The sequence below is a fragment of the Esox lucius genome, chromosome 13, assembly GCF_011004845.1.
Source record: "Esox lucius isolate fEsoLuc1 chromosome 13, fEsoLuc1.pri, whole genome shotgun sequence".
Taxonomy (NCBI): Eukaryota; Metazoa; Chordata; class Actinopteri; order Esociformes; family Esocidae; genus Esox; species Esox lucius.
In genome coordinates, this window is record NC_047581.1 from 34,386,070 (window position 1) to 34,406,428 (window position 20,359).

The following is a 20,359-nucleotide window of genomic DNA, read 5'->3' on the forward strand; positions in this document are numbered from 1 at the left end:
TAAAAAGTTAGAAGCTTCTGAGTTTATTATCTACCTTGACAGGATTACTGAAGGTGGATGAAAATAACTTATTACAAGTAAATGCTTTCATGTGCCTTAAACTGAGACAGGGGTCTTCTTCACATAAGAAACCTGAAGCTTCAACGCTCACAACCAGCGGGTTATGTGACTTAACGCTTACTGTTATTGAACTTTTCCATGCATCCGATATATGACAGTGTCCAGGAAGAGGGCATTTTAATGTCTGCTAACCTTTCCCCCACACACCCAAGACCAGCGCAGCCTAAAATAAATGTTGGAGAATGTTTTCTAACCCCCAACCTCCAGGCCGGACTACCCTGATCGTACCCCCACCCCCCTCAGTTCCTCGTCCCCCCTCCTCGGCGGGGTTAGAGCACACCTTCCCGCTAAAGGGCACTGGGGTCACACATCTGCATGTGAAATGTGAGCCCTCTGACATTCCAGTGCCTTTTGTTCATTGGAGCGCCGCTGTCGCTCCCAACAAGCTGGCCGGGAGAATGCCTGTCTCCGACCACTCAACGCCACGGGCACCGAAAACAAAAGAAGGATGAAATAATTGATATCTGTTTTCTGCCTTCCAACCCAGATTTAATCGCCGCCCGGGTTTTGCTGTGACGTCCCCTGCTTTAGGCACGGACGGGGCTGTTAGGGGGCAACGGGCAACGTTTAGACTCAGATGGGTCCGGGTCGCTTTTAAACAGGCAGCACACTGAGGTGCTATGGTGGGGGCCTTGGCCCATTCAGCTCCTGAATTAAGTTCTGAAACACAAAGGGCAGCTATTCACCACCACTGACAGACTTCACACTAGCCTTTATGTCCCTGCTGACAGGCAGTGGGGAGGGGGGGGGGGGCGGGGGGGGGGAGCAAGAGAGTGAGAGAGATAGAGAGAGATAGGGAGAGAGCGAGAGAGAGGGACAGCAATACGGGGGACTACTCAATAATAGAGGGAGGGAGAATGGGAGAGGAGGTGTTTAGGGAGTAAGGCAGAAAAGGAGTCACATCAAAAGCGGGAGATAGAGAGAAAGAGACATGAATGAGGCATGGGAGACGGAATGTTGTTTAAAACGAAGTGTTAGTGGTGAAGGGAGCGGAGGTGGTGGAGGAGTGACTAGTCCCTGTGGCTGGGACTCTGGGAGTGACCTTTAGCTCTCCGTTGGACCTCCCTGTGTTCTCCGCACCCCTGACAGGGTTGTGTCAAAGCATCGTGGCGTGCCCCCCCCCTGCCCTTACACCCTGACTGTCTGTGGTAATCTGTTAGGCTGAAGCCCAAATCACAGACGGCACACACTGAGACAATGCACTGCGATGTAGCTGCGTGGCTCCGAGATCACCATCCACACCATCCACAAACCCTCACCTCCCGACGTTTCCCAACCCATGCGGCCCGCGTACGCATCCTGCCCAAACGCACGCACCTCCCTGCGCTGGCAGCTTGAGCTTCAATGAGAATGTGAAAGCCAACGTCCTCGCGTTCTACACAGCTGTACTAGCACATACACGACTCGGATAAGACCTCCACATCGCCCTCGGCAGTCATCCGTCGTAGGAGGACATGGGAAGAGGGGGGCCTGTGACACGGTTTCCACCTTTGGATGTGAACCAGGCGACACTACAACTTAACTCCCTCTTTAAATTGACTGGATTTGGAAGGGAAGATCACGAGGGCGATCTAGTTTCGGGTGTTTCTTTGAACGGCTGCTATGTTAAGTTAGTCTTCCACTGAGAGAGTGTCAATGACACTTACTGTGGCAAAGTTTACTCTGTGTCCCAGTTGTGTAGTTATCTTGACCTCGATCAGGTGGTCACTTGGATGACGTCCAAATGTCACGTCTGAGTCTGTAAATCTGCTGAGTGAGTGAAAACCAATCAGGACTGAGTATTTCTGTGAATCTACTGTGTGTACGGCCAACTCCGAATGCACCTCTAATCGGAACCTCATATCCACTTGTGGAGATCTAAAAGTGCTTGGATGGTGAGAGCAATTTGGAAGTACATTAGCTCCACCTTGGATTAATCCAGATGTAATATTCGCCATATCAAGTCAACTCACATCCTCGTAGATCTCCACAAGTGTAAAGGATGTGGGTTTAGGGGTCACTTTTGCAGCGCGCCCTTGTTTGCCATTTTAACTCGCTCTTCTCCCTGGTCTCTCCCTCCTTGAGCAACTTGGTCTGTGTGTAATTGATCTGACCTGTGTTTTATAAAATAATTGAGAATTTGAAGGTCAACCAAGGTTATACCTTTGGCTCTGGGTGTCTGTGATTTTGTACAACAGCAGCATATTTCAGGAGCAGACCATGACAATATTGTCATGTCTGAGGTAATATCTGGCTGTAGATTGTTACATATCTGACAGGTTTTCCCTATGTTCCACTAAGTTATTGAAGGGACCTGTTGAGGAACCTTCCGCATATATATTGAAAAATAAATAGGTGTCGTAGGCATATATGTTTCATGTGTAAATTCCCCAATTGACATTTGGTGTAGTTCTACAGGAATTTCCATTGTGAATTAATGTTAACTACCGTAGTAAAATTAGAGCTTCCGATCTTCTTAACAAACCGTTCCGTAAAGAGAACCCTTTCTTTGTCATAGTGCAGTTCTCTTCGACCTGTGGTGGAGTCGGTCATTAATCAAACAGCAGCGTGTTGGACATGGCCTGCTATTAGCCAAGCTCCTCTCTTCAATGACTTTAACACAATCCTGTCCGCTCCCTCTTTCTGCTGGACATTGAGCATGGAGAGTACATGCAAATGCCTCATTAAATGGAAAGGCCAAGTAAAAAATTGAACGTTTTTGGGGGAGGAGGGGGGTTGGATTTACAGAGAGAAGCAGAGATAGAAACCCTGGTGTGGTCTGTGCGTGTGTGTGTGTGTGGTCTGTGTGTGTGTGTGTGTGTGTAATTAAAGGTTGCCTTTACAGATGAAGATGGCTATTAACAGCATGCTCCATGCTCCCAGGAGGTCTCAATGCAATGCCTGACACACACATACACACAGACTTTTGTACGTTCATGTTCAGTCATGGCAGGGTGCCAATGAAACACTAACAAACGACATTTAAACCTTCTCTCTGACAAGGCTGGAAAAATGGCAACTAGGAAATCGTGGTCAGCTGGTGGTTGAAAAGATTCTCGACCATCATATTCACATAAATATTAAAGACTGGAACTTCATCCACCATTATCTACCATCCACCATTTGTCATCCAACTATCCTTTCATCATCCATCCATCCTATCCACCCATCATCTATCATCCACCATCCCCCATCTATCATCCATCTATACATCCATCATACATCCTTCCATCATCCATCCCTCCAATCCAGCCACCATCTATCATCCAACATCATCCATCTATCCATCCATCATATATCCTTCCATCATCCATCCATCCATCCAATCCACCCACCATCTATCATCCACCATCCCCCATCTATCATCCATCATATATCCTTCCATCATCCATCCAATCCAGCCACCATCTATCATCCACCATCATCCATCTATCCATCCATCATATATCCTTCCATCATCCATCCATCCATCCAATCCACCCACCATCTATCATCCACCATCACCCATCCAATCCACCCATCATCTATCCGGTTTCCTCCATCCATCCATACAGACATCATCCACTCACCCATCCATCCATCCATTACAGTGTTAGTTAAAATCCTAGGACATCTCCCCCCACCTCCCCTTAGTGCCTTTTATGATGTCCATAAAATGGAAAAGTGCAGCTTTACTTGAACTAATAATATCAGGGCTTACGGCTCATGATTGATGATCTTTAAAGTCGGCCCGATCGCTCTCATCTTTCTTCAGATTTTTATCACTGACTTGTTTGCAGTCATGTGCAATCACAAGCACCAGGAGAGTTAACAAGTGTTTGATGTATGATACTTGAGCCACTTTTGTCAGGAGTGCATTTCCTTTCCTCCATTTCTTTATCTTCACCTTAGCCTTGTGTTTGTTTCTTTATTTGAATTCTGTGTTGACTTATCCTTCCTTTCTTTGCTGGTCTCCTTCTCTCTCCTCTGTTTTCCTTCTAGGTCTTATTTTTTTTTTAAATATTTATTTTTGACGGTGGGAACATCTGATCCTGGGGGATGAAACAAGAGCTGTGGTGAAACATTTTCCACTTTTGGCTGTGCCAAGGGAGGCAGAGCAAAAAACTTCACTGGACCCAAACTAGAGATTAAAGGTTTGTTGGGGAGCTGTGTGTCCTCTGAATATTCTTCATGGAGCCCAAAGTACGCAAGGAACGCACATATTTTTAAGTGCTGTAAATCAACTTTATGTGATTTGCTGTTTGTTGTCCATTTAAACTGCTCTGATTCACAAGGCAGAAAAGTTTCTTTATGATTGCATGTGTGTGTACGTGTGTGTGTTTGTGTGTGCGTGTTACTGCACTAGCGCAGTGGTTCCCAACCAGAGGTACTAGGCCCCCTGGGGGTACTTGGCCTCTCCACAGGGGGTACTTGAAAAATGCTCATGACAACATTGCCTTACTAGTGAAATTAACATAAGGGGGTACTTAAGGGGTACTCCAAGCCGAGCAAAGTTCTGGCTGTGTTACAGTAACTGAAAAATGTTGGGAACCACTGAACTAGCGTTCAGTTGTACCAGCACTCTTCTCAGGTGCCATAACTCCTCTGTTCAATAAGGAATCCCACCTGTCATTGACTAGTGTTCTGGCCTTAGATTTAGGCCATGTATAGATTTAGGTGGTGGGTCATATCACTGCATTCAGACAGATCCCAGAGCCTTTTGGAAAACATCAATTCTCCTTGTGCTCTCCTTGCGTGCTGCATCTCTCAGTCATCACGGCTAAAGCAGATCACTTTGATTTTGGCCGGGTCAGGGAACCAGACTGAAGCTACACGATGGCTGGACGATGGGATTGGGAGGATTCATAGGACGATGAGGACAATGAGGATGATGTTCTACGCGGCCGCTGCTTTTATCCTCCTCTCTTCTCACTTACTGAAGTGGCTTTGCATTTTTCCAAAATGGCTTCATGTTTGGCAGTCCTCTCCCCGATCATTCTCTCCTCTCTCTCTTCATCTAACTCTTCCTTTCTGTCTCACTCTCCCGCTTTTTTTTCTCCAAACCCATCTATCTCTTCATCTTTTTCTCTCAGCCTCCGCTCTCTTCCTCTCCCCATCTCCCCCCCCCCCCCCCACCCCCCCCACCCCCCCATCTCCGTAGCCTCGTCATGATTGATTGTTTCTCAGTGTGGCGTGACAGGAAGTGGTGGAAGGCCGGCCCCCAGGGCCTGCTGCAGCCTGCGCCACCTGATTAAGACTCCCCCATAATCAGCCAGTCTGTGCTACACCAACACAGCACCCGTCAACTGGCGGGGAGAAGAAGAAGGGTTCCCTCCTGGAAGATAAGTGTTTTTAACGAATAGGAAACGGCAAATGGTTGTTTTCTCAGCGTCGGTCAATTTCTCCAGGGGGTTTAGGAGATCTTTGTATCAGTTACAACAGGGAAAGTAGAAAAGCAAAGGTCTTAAACCTAATAAACTAGTTTCTGCCACGCCAATGTAAACCAGACGGGCACTAAACCTATTACGGCTGGTAATAGAATTAGAGATAGAAATCGTATTGTTTAAGTCATCCAGTCAGTAAAGAAAGAAGCAGCGGCCTGAGTTACAGAACATGATTGAGACAATACTTTTTAATTCTGTCTGGAGCCGCTGGCACAGCCACATTCATTGTCTAAACATTTCAGTACGTTAACCCTGTAACAAACTGGAGAAGTCAAACAGCTTGACAAGGTTTTTATCTTCAATGCATGATACAAACTAACCTAACCGAGCAGATATGTCAGAAATGCCTGAGCATGATTTCACACGTTCTGTTAAATAGAGAGAAAAGTGGTGGAGGTTTTCTTCTGCAGTGTTCAGTAAATTCAGCAAACATGAAGGAGACTAAATGTCGCAGTGCAGTCAAAAACTACATTTTCAAAAACTGATATTTTCACACAATGAGGTCAAAACAAAACTTTGAAATAGTGAAAAAGTTGACAATATCAACTTAGTGTGCATGAGACGTAGCTAGGCTTATCCAGAGATAACACAATCTCAGACAAATTCGTCGTCAACAAACTTGCTGCGTATGTTGTGTCCAGTGTTGGCTCAGGTTAAAAATAACTACTGTTCTTAATGTTTCACCAGGATGGCGTCCTTCGTACCAGTGCCTGGTGATACCGTGACATCCTCATGTATAGTCAGTGTGTCTGGACACAGACACTGGTGAACTTATCAGTCTGGAGCACGGATGACAGTGTGCGATACACAGCAGCTTAATTGTGACCCACTAGAGACAGCCAGAATTCTCCATCCCCGTCGGCGGTCTCCTGAGACGCTCAGCCGCTGGATGCGTGGCCTTTTATCGGCCTGCCGATTGTCATCCGGCTTCTGAACAGCGGGACTCATCAGGCCAGACGAACGAAACCCCCAATCCCGCGCTGGGCCCGGCCCAAACCAACATTCTCTACTCGTGTCAACGCGCGTATGTGTGATGGTGCAGGAGATTGTGCGTGTGTGTTTTTGAGCCCCCTGTGTGTCCTGGAGGCCAACAGAGGTCTTGCGTTGTAAATGGCAGGCCCTCTGACGCTCCCCTCAAAGTCCTTTTAGTTTATTAATGAACTGCAGGACAGATCTGCTGAGAGGGAGCCATTGATTCTCAGGGTGCATTAATTGATCGTGCGCTTCACTAATCATATTGTTGGTTCCCGAGGATCGGTGGTAAACATGTGGTCTGGGGAGCGGCGAGAACGGAACTGCAGTTGGAGTTGCTCCGTGATCTCTGTCACGCCACTGCGTGTCGCCACATGTCCCGTATCGGGTTTGACGGGCCAGTGAATATAAACGGCACATCCAGTTAGGCCTGGCTACATGTCTGGCTTCCCACCTACCCTCGCCCGTCGCCAAGTGCCAACATGGATGGTTCCAAAGGAAGCTGGCACAGCGAGGTCTGCCATCTGACAGCATTCACTCATTGTTCTCTCACCTCACTCACACACACAGACACACACACACGCACTCATTTATTTACACTCATAGCGTAGTTAGCTGTACACATGTACACACATTGCAATGTGCAGGTGTCCCACTTCCAGAGATACATGTGGAGTGACACAACACATACAGAACAGCAGGCCAGAGCCCGCCAGGGGGGAAAGATGAGAGGGACTCATCTGGGATCATCTCCCCCCCGTTCATCTAATCATGCACATTAAGGGCAAAACTGATCCCAGATCAGCACTCCTTCCCTGAGATGCTGTACATCTATCTGAGTCCTGGGCCCCGGGCCTGCAGCTGTTCAGGGCTGAATCCTCTGTTTATGGGAAGATAGAGAGGATCTGTAACCACACAGCATTGCTACTGTACGGCCCGATAGATTTATGACGGACGGGGCGTATTTTGATCATTTGTACATAACCCCAGTGATGAGACATTAAACTGTCGGCCACATCACCATTATTGTACTGGAACATGAAAACATTGACTTTTGTCTGTTTAGAGAAATTTATTTTTCCCCCAATGACAATCCTTTAAGTAGTAACTAGGCAGACTGCCAGCCCTCTGTGTCATACATCTCGGTCAGAGAAACACAACACATAATTTTCCAACTGGGTTTCGCTGAGCGCACAGGCATACATCGTCCTTAGAGAAAAGGAGGTAATGAATAGGTCAGCTTTGACACGTTCAGTCTCCGTGTTTTTCGCTCAGCTGTGGGAGGCGGGGCAATGGTCAAGGAGATAAATGACAGACAGTGCCCCCAGCCAATGGCTGTCTGTTAGATGGCAGGGAGACTGTGTGGAGTCACTGTCAGAAACCAAGACTCAATCCATTCATCCCCATGTTCAATCAATAGGTGTGTGTGTTTGTCTGTGAGTGTAAAACAGGCAGAGAAAGATGGAGAGAAAGACATAGAGATGGAGTGTGTTTGTAACAGGAGTTACAAACACACAACCTTGAGTCTCTATCTGGCTGCAAATAAATTAAGTGAAACATTCATCAGCTCTATACAGAAATGCACGAAACTGCAAGAAATGAGAAAGGTCCCATTCTGGTCCCGAGTGCCCATTTATCCCAGGTCAGCTTGGTGCTGACCAAACCACCTATGAAGGCAGTAGCCGGCATGTTCTGACTGTGGTCCCAATTCTGGCACCAGTGAAGCAAACCGAGCCACCGAGCCAGTGGGAAAGGCACCATGATCTCTGACGTTTAAGGGAAACCCTCTGCAGTGGTGTTAACTCGGTTGTCTTTACTGTGACCTCGCAGTGTGAACATATCATTTATATGTACACAATACAGATCAGTATGTGTTAAACACACCTTGCCTTTACACACTCTGCGTAAAAACATTCCATTATCCTTTCCGATTTTCCCCCGACATGCCCGAAGAGTTGGCGATCAGCAGTCCAAATGGTTCCTCGTCTTCCGCCCCAGCGAGTCAGTGAAGCGGGACCCGCCCTGTTCCATTACTGCCGTACAGTTACAGAACGCGAGGCAGACGGGGGTTTCTCTGCACGCTTGTCTGACAGAGTGACGGAACGAGAGTGGTTACACGTTACATCGGGTGCAAGTCGTCGCGTTCGCTTCGAACCCTATAGACGTTTACTTTGCCTTTTCTCACTGGAGGAATTGCCTCCTGTCTGATACGAAACACTGGCTCGCTCAGTGTTCCCGCGGAAATGCCAGTGTTTCATTAAACGAACTGCAGTCAACATATCGAGTTGGGCCCCATTTGAATTCACACAGCGTTTAGACAGAGGCTCAGGCAGCCTGGCGCCGTTATGTTTTTAGGTGATCTATAAAATGTTATTATTTAAAACAAGCTCTTTATGGATTGCTTATGAGGCGTGCTTAGCACATGATTGATCTGACCTTTTTCCACGCAACTGTTCTCCGAAAAAAAAAAAATCTTATCTAATCTTGCCTTTTCCCTGTGAATATAAGTAAGGGGGGGGGCACAAAAAAGAAAGAAATCTCTGTCACTGAATCACTCCAGTCCTAAAGACTAGACAGGGCTGCGCTGTGCCTCTGGGCTCTCTGGAACCGAGGAGCTCGACCTTAAACATGCCACTGAGTTCCTGCACCTCTAAGAGAACATTGTTTGAGTCCCTTCGCCCCATAAACCAGAACCAGGACCCAGAATGAGGCGCACTGTGTATTTCAGATGAGGCGACTGACTGTCGCTGCCTGGTTCCGTCAGACGGACTGACACGCTGCAGAACAAGAGTGGACATGACAACACTGTTGTGCTGTGCGTGCGCGCGCTTCCTTTCTATTCGTGTTTTGGTGTCATGTGTATGCATGTTCTATGAGCGAGTGTGTGCTCAGCTTCGTTTGTGTGTGGGGCCATGAGCATGAAGCCGAGTGAGTGTGTGTGTGTGTGTGTGCCTGTGTTGTGTTAGGCCTAACCTTAAACCATGGTTGATGCCGGATGTAGATGGATTGAGGCTTATGGTGAAGAAGATCCTCAGTTATCTTCACTGTTTTAAAATCAACCTCATAAAGGATACTGACTCCCCACCACGCAAACCAATACGCTTCCATGCTTGGCAGGGTTTGTAAAAGGCTTCTTAAAAAATGAAAAATAGCATATTAAGGAGCACATATTTCCCATTTATGCAGAACATTTAGATGTGGTTAAGTTATCGTAATGTGCAATAAAACCTGGATGTGAAATTTGTAATCCACTTTAGAAAATTGCTTACTATATTGCTTTAACATCCCCTGAAAGAGCTTTTGAATTCTGTGTGCCAGGTTTATTGTACGCCATAATTTAAATGTCTTCAATGCAGGCAGTAAATATACATTTATTAGTGGCAGGTTTAAATAGGCAGGCCTCAGCTAAGAGTGTGTTTGGTGTGTGTGTGTTGGATATCAAGTGGGTGCTAGAATATGTCTCTCAGTGACTGGAGGGAGTGATGTCACTTGTTATCTCAACTCCGAATTGGCCCTTCTGACAAGACACAATTGTTGTTTCCTTTTAGCTGTCTAGTTTAGGTCAATCCGTATTGAGTCCACCAGTGATGCACTGAAATGAGTGTGGTTGATATGGGAGTGGGTCAAGGCGGAGTGGGCTTCCACACCCGGCTGTCTGACTGAGGACGGAGAAACAGGACCAAGTCCGGACCTCCGCTGGGTTCTTTGGACGTGTCCTCTGTTTGTGCCACTCTGGATCCAGTGCTCTGACGTCTCTGTGTGGGGGAAGGTAGGGACGGGATGAGACCCACTTGAAACTGTGACACATGCACTGGGGCACGCACCTCAGGGGAACGCGCGCACACTGGCGCATACCAACACACTAATGCGTTCACACTCTTATTAACTGTTTGTCATGCTAACATGGACATTTTTTAGTTTGTCTTTCCCCCTCTGTTCCTTTTTTATTTCTTCTCTATTTATTTTGTCTTTCTCAGCTCTCCCCCTCTCCCCCTCTCTTTCTCTTCCAATCCCACTCCATCTCCCTCCATTCCTCATGCTTTCTCTTACTGTTGGCATGGCAAACATTTCTTGACACAGGGTGGAAAATAAGAAAAATAACCTCTTCACCCCCCCTCCCCCCCGCTCTATCCCTGTCTCTCTATCTCTCTCTTTTCCACCACCATCTCTCTCCACAGCCTCCCATAGAGTCCCTTCACCAAGTTGTCCTGAGGAGACATATGCCCCACACCACCTCACCCGCCCCCCCCCTCCTCCATTATTCTGAGGAGAGAGTGGCATCGTTAATGCACAGTGGGAACCAGCAGCTAGCTGTGTGGTAATTACCATGTGTGTTCTCTTCGCCACGCTGGCTGACTTCTGCTTAGTCAGAGATCAGATTTGTCTGTGGTAATTGTTTTTGTGTAAGTGATGAGTTTATAAAAGCTTGTGTGCGTGCGTGCGTGCGTGCGCGTGCGTGCGTGCGTGTGTGTGTGCACATCATCACGAGCATTCTCTCATGCTGAATCACCACCAGGCTTCTATGACTATGGCCTCTCTCTCTGCCCCATGCGAAGGGAGGCCAGTCCAGGATCCTCCACGTAGCTCATCGTTGACGTCAGTCACCTGAGCCCCGGCCGCCATTTTGGCTGCTGCCACCTAGCTGTGACATCACAGGAACGTCCCCGGGGCAGAGGCCAATCCCGTCGTCTGGCTCCTCCTGCCCTGCACTCTGACCTGCCCCTTAAGGGCTCTGACCTGCCTTGTATTTCTGCCTGCCATTTTTGACTACCTGCCTGCCTTCTCAACTACCCACCTGCCTAGTATTTCGGTATTGTTCCCCATCTGTACGGTCTTACTGTGTTTTGACCATTTGCCTGTGTGACCACGATTACCTGCCCGAACCCTTTAATAAATCTGCCTGTCGCTCTGCGTCTGGGTCCGCACCACGTCTGGCTTGCTGAGTGATTCATGACAGTTCTAGCCTGGCTTTTCTTCATGTTAGCTACTTTATTTAAACATCGTTTTAACACAACACATGCAAAATAGGTGACGGTCCTGCTTCTAAGACCAGTGGCCTTATCAAACTTGTCCCTCCCCATTTACCTTCCATGCATTCATTTTGCGGCAACGCGTGACGCTTCCACAGTCTGGGTTGTGGATGTAAGGGGCTCGCTAGCCATTTGCTAATCATCCTGTTTGGAGGTGTCCCCTCACTCACCTGGGGGGCTTCCAATCCTATTAGCCAGGCCGTCCTGAGTTAGGCACGCCAAGCAGCCGTGGATGTTTGATCACCAGTGCTTAGTGCCCAGAGTTGTCCTCTTACCCTAGTGTTAACAAAGGAGAAACGGGGGGTTTAAACCTGAGCTCCTTAACTCTCTATGGGGGGGGGGAGGGTTCAGCACCCCATCTCCAGGTTTGACACCCCTGTGCCAGTGGAGGACTTTAAAGTGCTGATGTTGCCTGAGAGGCGGAACGCTGCACATTATTCTAAGCTGAGAGTGAAGAGAAGGACTGTGAGAGGGAGAGAGAGGGGGGATGGAAAGAAAGAGTGTGAAAGAGAGAGAAAGAAAGCATTTGTATGTCCGACTGACATCCATGTTATCGACCAGCTGAAGAGGGGGAAGAGCTAGGTCAAACATCACACAGCTCTCTACACGTGTCTCTCAGTCTGTCTGTATGTATGCGTGCGTGCGTGCGTGTGTGTATTTAGAAATGTGTTCTTTATAAAACAGTTTTCTGCCCCCCCCCCCCCTTTCCCTCTCTGCTGTCAGCCTGTCTGAGGGAAGGCTCTATAGCCAGGTTAGTAGACACCTGGTCTCCTCAGACCCCCCGCCCGTCTCCATGTCCCCCTCTCCCCCAGGCTTTCAGCACCCAGGAAGAGCCATGTGTTTTCAAATGGGACTGGATGGGAAATCGAAGCGGGGCTTCTCTGTTTATCAAGCAGCAGCTCCGTCACCTTGCTGCTAGTGCTTTCTGGAGCGCCCGGCAAATTGGTGACAGCAACACCAACAAGCCAACCCCCTTAACAACATCCCCCAGAGCCGCCAGACCTGTTGTTCATTTATATTACTGATGTCAGGTGAGGGGAAAGCCAGAGGAACTGCCTAATGTAATCCCTCCTCCACCGAACCTCCCACCTCCGGTCATTCCCACCCCTGGCCTCTCCTCGGCCCACTGACCTGCCTCAGCCAAAGGCTATGACCCTTAACCCAGGAAGTCGGCACAAAATTGTAGTTAAAGGAGACATTATGTACCACTTAGAATGCAATATACTATGTTGCACTGGAGTGGGTTATTTGCAAACATGTTTGTTTCCACCTTTGCTAAACTGTCTTTTCTTTTTGCGTGTGCGTGCGTGCGTGCGTTGTGTGTGTGGGTGGGTCCCTGTGTCGACACTCCCTCCCCTTTATGTGAACAACACAAAGGCAGGCCATGGTCCTGAGTTATTATGTGTAGTTTAGTGAGCGCCGATGCCCTTTGTCATGTGTACATGGAACCAGAGCACTCAATACCTCTCCCATGCCCAGCTCCCTCCCTCCGTCCCCCATCTGATCCCGTCAATGGGGAGGGAAGTGGAGCGGACGCAGGTTAGAGCACAGCATGGCCTAACTCGCTGGGAATGAACTGTACACACAACCACTAGCCCCTGTCGCTAACCGCTTACAATGCTGCCATTTAAAGGTGTATCGATTCTGCCCGCGCAGGGTCAATCATGCAATCAATGGTGTGTGCGCTGGGCGGGGGGGCGGCGGGGGGGGTTCAGGTCTCCTGCTTTTAGATGGTGGTCTGGGGTGGGGTGTGAGGGGCGGGGGTGGGATGGGGGGGGCCAGGTGTTCATTCTACCCCTGACTTCCTTTGTATGGGCCAATGTGCTTAGTGAGGGGTAAAGAGGTGAACCCCATGACCCCCCCCCCCCCCCCCCGTTGTGATAATCATGACTAGACCCTGGCTGGCCAGATCGCAGCGGAAGGTGAGGTGTCCTCTAAGAGTCTTTGGTACTTTGGCATGGCCCAGAGAGAGGCAGCTCTTTTGTGATGGCTGCGTGACGTGTTGCTCGTGTGACACTGCATGTTGAAAGGCCTCTTGCATGTATGTGGGATGACGCTGATTGACCTACATGCTCCGACACCGCAGCGGAACATGGAGCAAAATAACACAAGGTCACACCCTCTCCTCGCCAAAGCACCACATATCGTGCACGCGCTCTCACGCGGTTGTGTTCAGGGGGCCCACGGAGGTCGTGCCCCCCTGACAGAGAGAGCTCATTTAGAATTCCTTAAGAGATGTCAATTGTGCCCCGTGCTTATTTCTATGGCATATTTGTAAATAGATCCTTTGTAAATAGTTCCCTTCTTGCCAATCAAACGGCTGCTCTCTGCACGGCAGCATTAAAAATTGATCCTCAGCAGGGCCGGGTTGAAGTGCTAACATTGCTGCCAAATGACTGATTAAAAAGAAAAACCTTTAATCTTTGCTTAAAAGTGTCTGCTGCCTTGGCATGCCTTCCTCACAGCTCTATCCTCATCCAGAGCCGGGGGAGGGGGGGGGGGCTCAGGGTGAAACAAGGTCATGCTCAAACGAAGACCTGTAAAGTCACATCCCAAGAGCTTCAAATACTGTTGTACCAGATCGAGGATCAGCATTTTCTGGACAGTCCTCCTACGCGCCTGATTCAGCCACTTCATTTGAAACCCTTTATTTTACCAGGTACATTTTCCGCAAAAACATACTCAAGCACAGCAACGGCCTGGGGCCAGTCAGGTTTAGCTGCCTGGCTCACGGAATGAACTACAGATTTTTCGCCTTTGCCGATTCGTTGATTCAGTCCAGCAGTCTTTCAGATATTGGTCAGGCGCTCTAACCTCCAGGTTACCAGCTAGCCCTTTACTCCCGTGGGTTTTGGGATTTTGAATTGATTCATCCCAACCTGAAGCATTGCGAGGTTGAACACACAACCGCTCCACATCATCAGGGGGTTAAACAGTCCGGTTGACCTGACCAGACGGAGACGCGGCAGGTGTCCCGTGTTTCCACGTTGGCACACGAGAGCCCTTCTTCCACCGGTCAAAATCAACTGAAGAACCGTCATTCACCGGCAATCTACTGATCTGGCTTTTTCGGCGAGATACTATTCCTCCACTACAAGACAGTCAGTAGACCTCACTGTGTGAAACGTGCTATCTGCATTGGAGGACGACTGATGTGTTGTAAGTCAGGAGGAGAGTAGGGCGAAGGAGAGAGCTAAGGGTTTGGGTTTGAAGGAAAGTCTTGACAGTGCACAGTGGAGATGGGGAAGACGCTGTGTTTCTGCTGGTACAGCAGAGAGGGGAATTGGGAATGTGCACTCACCCAAACTGGAGCTCACTTCAAAGGCCACTGCAACTATCCCCCACTGATGGAACGCAGAGCAAAATAAAACACACACAGACAGACACACACACACACACACACCGACAGACACACTCACACACACACACTCACTTAGGAAGACACACACACATACACACACTCACAGACAGACACACACACACACATACAGAACACACACACACAGACACACACTTAGGAAGACACACACACATACACACACACACACACACACACAGACACACACACACATACACACACCTACACACACACCCCTACATATATAAACACACACACATACACACACACCTACACACACACATATACACACACATATACACACATTCACACACATACACACACACACCAACACACACACGCATACACACATAAACACATACACACACACACACCCACACACACTTAGGAAAACACACACACACTTAGGAAGACCCACACACACACGCACACATACACACACAGACACACACAGACATAGACACACACACACACACTTAGGAAGACACACACACACACACATCAACACACACACACTTAGGAAGACACACACACACACTTAGGAAGACACACACACATGCACACATAAACACACACACATACACAGACACACACACAATTAGGAAGACACACACACACACACACTTAGGAACACACACACACACTTACGAAGACACACACACACTCCGCACTTAGGCCCTTTCACTTCCTCACTTGCTGATTTGCATGTTACACACTAACTCACTAACTAACTCAGTCACTCACTAATTAACTAACTCGCTCAAAAACCCATGAACTCACTAACTCAGGAACTCACTCAATAATTCTCTCATTCTCTAATGTATTCAGTAATTCAATCCAATTCCTTCACTAAATACATCATGTCATATTCTGGTGACATGGAGACTGATCGGTGGCTGCAGTTACACAAAAAATCTAATGATTATGTGAGTAGCTCACCCAGACCGCAGTCCTCTCACTTTAACTGGGCACGTCTTTATTTACAGTTTTTCTGGATTGCTTAAGCACGATTTTCAAAACAGGGCCCGTGTTTTCAAAACACTACACACAATAAGCACAACCACACACCCAGTTAGCAAAACACTACAGATCCTTTGCATAATTAAACACTCTTGTAAAAACTATACACTTCTGTTTAAAAACCACACTTTGTTACCATATGAAACACACACGTTTCATATTACTATACTCTGTTTGCACGAGTTACACTCTGCTGTGATAAACCTAAAACACTTTTAGCACTTCTACTTCCCTATGATTAGAGTAGGCTACCATCAACAAAGTACAAATATAATGTAGATTCACCAAACACTACACAAGACCAATGTTGCAGACTGAAGAAACTCATTCATTTCTCAACACGCCCAAAATGTTGACATGGAGATTCATAATACTGTAACAAAATGTCACTTTACATATTGTACTGTAAGTTTACTGTAAAAAAAAAAAGAGAATTTCATCAACATCGCAGGCAATGTTGTCATTAGCAAGACACCTTGGAAAGAAACGTCTTGAATGACGAATCCATCCTTCAATTGCTGCTACCTCCATCTGGTCACAGGCCTCCTCCATGGCTTGGATGAGGGGTACCTCAGCCTGGAGACAGAGATCATATACCTTCCACCGCCATGCCGAGAAGAACTCTTCTATAGGGTTAAGGAATGGAGAGTATGGTGGAAGATATAGGACGGTGAAATGTGGATGTTGCTGAAACCAGTTCTGAACCAGAGCAGAGCGGTGGAAAGACACATTGTCCCAGACAACAATGTATTGCATATGATTGATTTGATTTGCTGCTGTTATGTTGTGCAATTGGTCCAAGAATGTAAGCATGAGTGTGGTGTTGTAAGGGCCCATATGGGCATGGCGGTGGAGGACCCCATTCTGTGTAATGGCTGCACAGAGTGTTATATTACCCCCACGTTGCCCTGGGACGTTGACTATAGCCCTGTGGCCAATGATGTTTCTTCCCCTCCTTCGTGTGCTCGTCAGGTTGAACCCAGCCTCATCTACGTAAATGAACTCATGCTGGATCTCCTCTCCATCCATTCGTAAAAGTCTCTGAAGAACAGTGTCAGGCAAAATTGTGTAATTCAGTGTAGATGTAGTATACATGTTACAGTACAGTAAAATATTGAGACAGTATGCAAGATCACACTGCTAATACTGTAACAAAATGTCACTTTACATATTGTACTGTAAGTTTACTTTAAAAAAATTAACTCAGTGTTGCGCGGATCTCATTTGTCAGATTCGGTCCTCTTTGAGCACCTTCTTGTCTTCCTCTTCCTCTACCTCTACCTCCAGCATGGCCTCCCTTCCTTTGTTGATTCCTCCTCTGTTTATTCTTCTTCCTTCCCTTCCTTGTCCTCCTCCTCGTTCTCCTCGTTCTCCTCCTCGTCTTACTCTTACTCTGACTCTTTCCATTGTGCTTGAAGACAGATGAACTCACCTGCTGCTTTTTATAGTGCTTATACACCTGATTGGTGTGTTTACAATTAAGCAAACAAGTGTTTGCACACCTGATGACTGTGTTTAACCAATTGGTTGGACGGTGTGGTAATTTGACAGTCAGTGCTTTGGTATTGCAAGGAAGTGACTTCATGATAGATGTTTGTGTGTAATGTATGTTAAGTGTGTTTAGTGTTTTGCAAATCACTGTGTGTAGAGTTTTGCAACAAGTGTGAAGTTGACAATGTGCTTATAGTTGTGCAAATAAGGGCTGATGTTTTGCTTCTTGAGTGTAAGGTTTTGCTAATAGTGTACTACTTTTAATTTTAGTGTGTAAGCAATCCAAAAAAACTGTAACCAATTGGTTGGACGGTGTGGTAATTTGACAGTCAGTGCTTTGGTATTGCAAGGAAGTGACTTCATGATAGATGTTTGTGTGTAATGTATGTTAAGTGTGTTTAGTGTTTTGCAAATCACTGTGTGTAGAGTTTTGCAACAAGTGTGAAGTTGACAATGTGCTTATAGTTGTGCAAATAAGGGCTGATGTTTTGCTTCTTGAGTGTAAGGTTTTGCTAATAGTGTACTACTTTTAATTTTAGTGTGTAAGCAATCCAAAAAAACTGTAACACAACAGATTTTGTGAGAGCTGAAAATGCAAAGGCAGGGTCCAGGTGATTTGAAAAGGCTATCTGTCGACCAAGCATGAAACCAAACTTTAAAAGAAACAGCACTTTGAGAGATCCTGTTGTTTGTCATACACTAGCTGAAGCATCTTGCCTACTACAGATGACATCTTTGTTCTGTATTGCTGGGTAAGGTCCTGCAGTGGAATGCACGTTTCCTCAAGACATTTCACTTCATCCTGCCTTCAGAATCAAGGTGTGCAGGCCACTACATGTGATCACTCAATATCTGTGTCCACGCCGCACACTACAACATGTTCTGTTCTTGCAACAATAAACCTAACCTTTTGCCGGAAGGATGTCTATGCAACCGAAGGTCTTCGCTATACCAAGCGACAAACCACACAAAACTCGGCCCGACAGCTGCACGAAATTGAGAAGGAAAAAGCACACCATAGATTTTTAAAGATCCCAAATGTTCTGGAACTTTCCCTTCCCTGAAAGATTGTGATTTCCTCAATCTCTCTGGGCAAATGTGTTCCCCTTTGAATTTCCCAAAAAATATTTTGACCTGATTTCGTTCTACAGGCATAGACGTTTTGATGGTGGGGCACTTCCACATACACGGCCTTTTATAAAAAGGGGAGATATCTGTGGGAGATTTGGAGGATGATTTCCCTCCTCAGCGCAGACCAAAAGACTCCTGTATTTCAACACTCATCCACCAATCCTTGTCACCGCCACTGGTACAAGACTGGGTGCTCTTTCGTTGTCGCTTTCTACTGTGGCCATCGAGCGAATCATTCAAGCCAAAAGCTCTCACATAGAATTACATGGTTATAATACTAAAGACACGGAATAAAACGTCTATGTACATGGATGACATTCTCATCTGCGTTTATGACTGAAAGAGTGGCAGCGATGTTACACGCACACCCACAGTCTCCACGTCTCGCTGACATTTAGGTGTTTACTGTCATTTCTACTAAAGGCTTTTTGTCTAATCCTCTCACCACACCTGAGAGCACCCCTCTCTGACATGTCACTGGCTTTACACTATCTCCCCCTCCCGCCGCCCCCTCTATCTTACCTTCTCTCTCTGTGTCTTATGCTCCTTCTCTCTCACCCACTCTCTCTTTCTCTCGAAGAAACACGAAAAGTGGGCCAATAAAAAGTATTTTGAAAATAAAAAGATATCTTCCGATACATCTTCCTCTTCATCTCTATCAGCCCTCTCTCTCCCTCTCTGTACTCAATCTATCTTCCTCTCTCCCTCTCTGTACTCAATCTATCTTCCTCTCTCCCTCTCTGTACTCAATCTATCTTCCTCTCTCACTCTCTGTACTCAATCTATCTTCCTCTCTCGCTCTCTTGCTAACTCTTTCCCTCTCCATCCTTTTCTGCCTCTCTACATCTGTCAAGTCACCTTTTATTCCTCTTTTCCTCTTTCCTTTCCCTCTCTCTTCCCTCTTTATTTTGCACTTCCCCTCTCTTTTTCTCTCCCTTCATCTCAGCCTATCCATCTCTCTCGCTACATTGTTCCCTTTATCAAACTCTATCTCCCTCTCTCTCTACATTACTCCCTTTATCAACCTCTATCTCCCTCTCTCTCTACATTACTCCCTTTATCAACCTCTATCTCCATCTCTCTCTACATTACTCCCTTTATCAACCTCTATCTCCCTCTCTCTCTACATTACTCCCTTTATCAACCTCTATCTCCCTCTCTCTCTACATTACTCCCTTTATCAACCTCTATCTCCCTCTCTCTCTACATTACTCCCTTTATCAACCTCTATCTCCCTCTCTCTCTACATTACTCCCTTTATCAACCTCTATCTCCCTCTCTCTCTACATTACTCCATTTATCAACCTCTATCTCCCTCTCTCTCTACATTACTCCCTTTATCAACCTCTATCTCCCTCTCTCTCTACATTACTCCCTTTATCAACCTCTATCTCCCTCTCTCTCTACATTACTCCCTTTATCAACCTCTATCTCCCTCTCTCTCTACATTACTCCCTTTATCAACCTCTATCTCCCTCTCTCTCTACATGACTCCCTTTATCAACCTCTATCTCCCTCTCTCTCTACTCTTCTCTACCTCTGTCTTCACCTCCCTCCCTCTACTTCTCCCTCTCTCTCTCTCACACACACACACACACACACACACTTGCATTCAAACAGTAATAAAAGCAGCACAAATACTATTCAACATGTTGGATTTACCATACTGGTGAACTTATGTCTCCCACTGCTAGTGGTAAATCTTACTGCTAACTAATTGACAAAAGGTAGACAAAGAAAAGGAATAAATAAATATGACTAGAACATTAGAGAAGCACTAACTGAAATCTACTGGAAAGCAGAAATGGGCCAGAATCTGCTCTACTTTCAAGGCG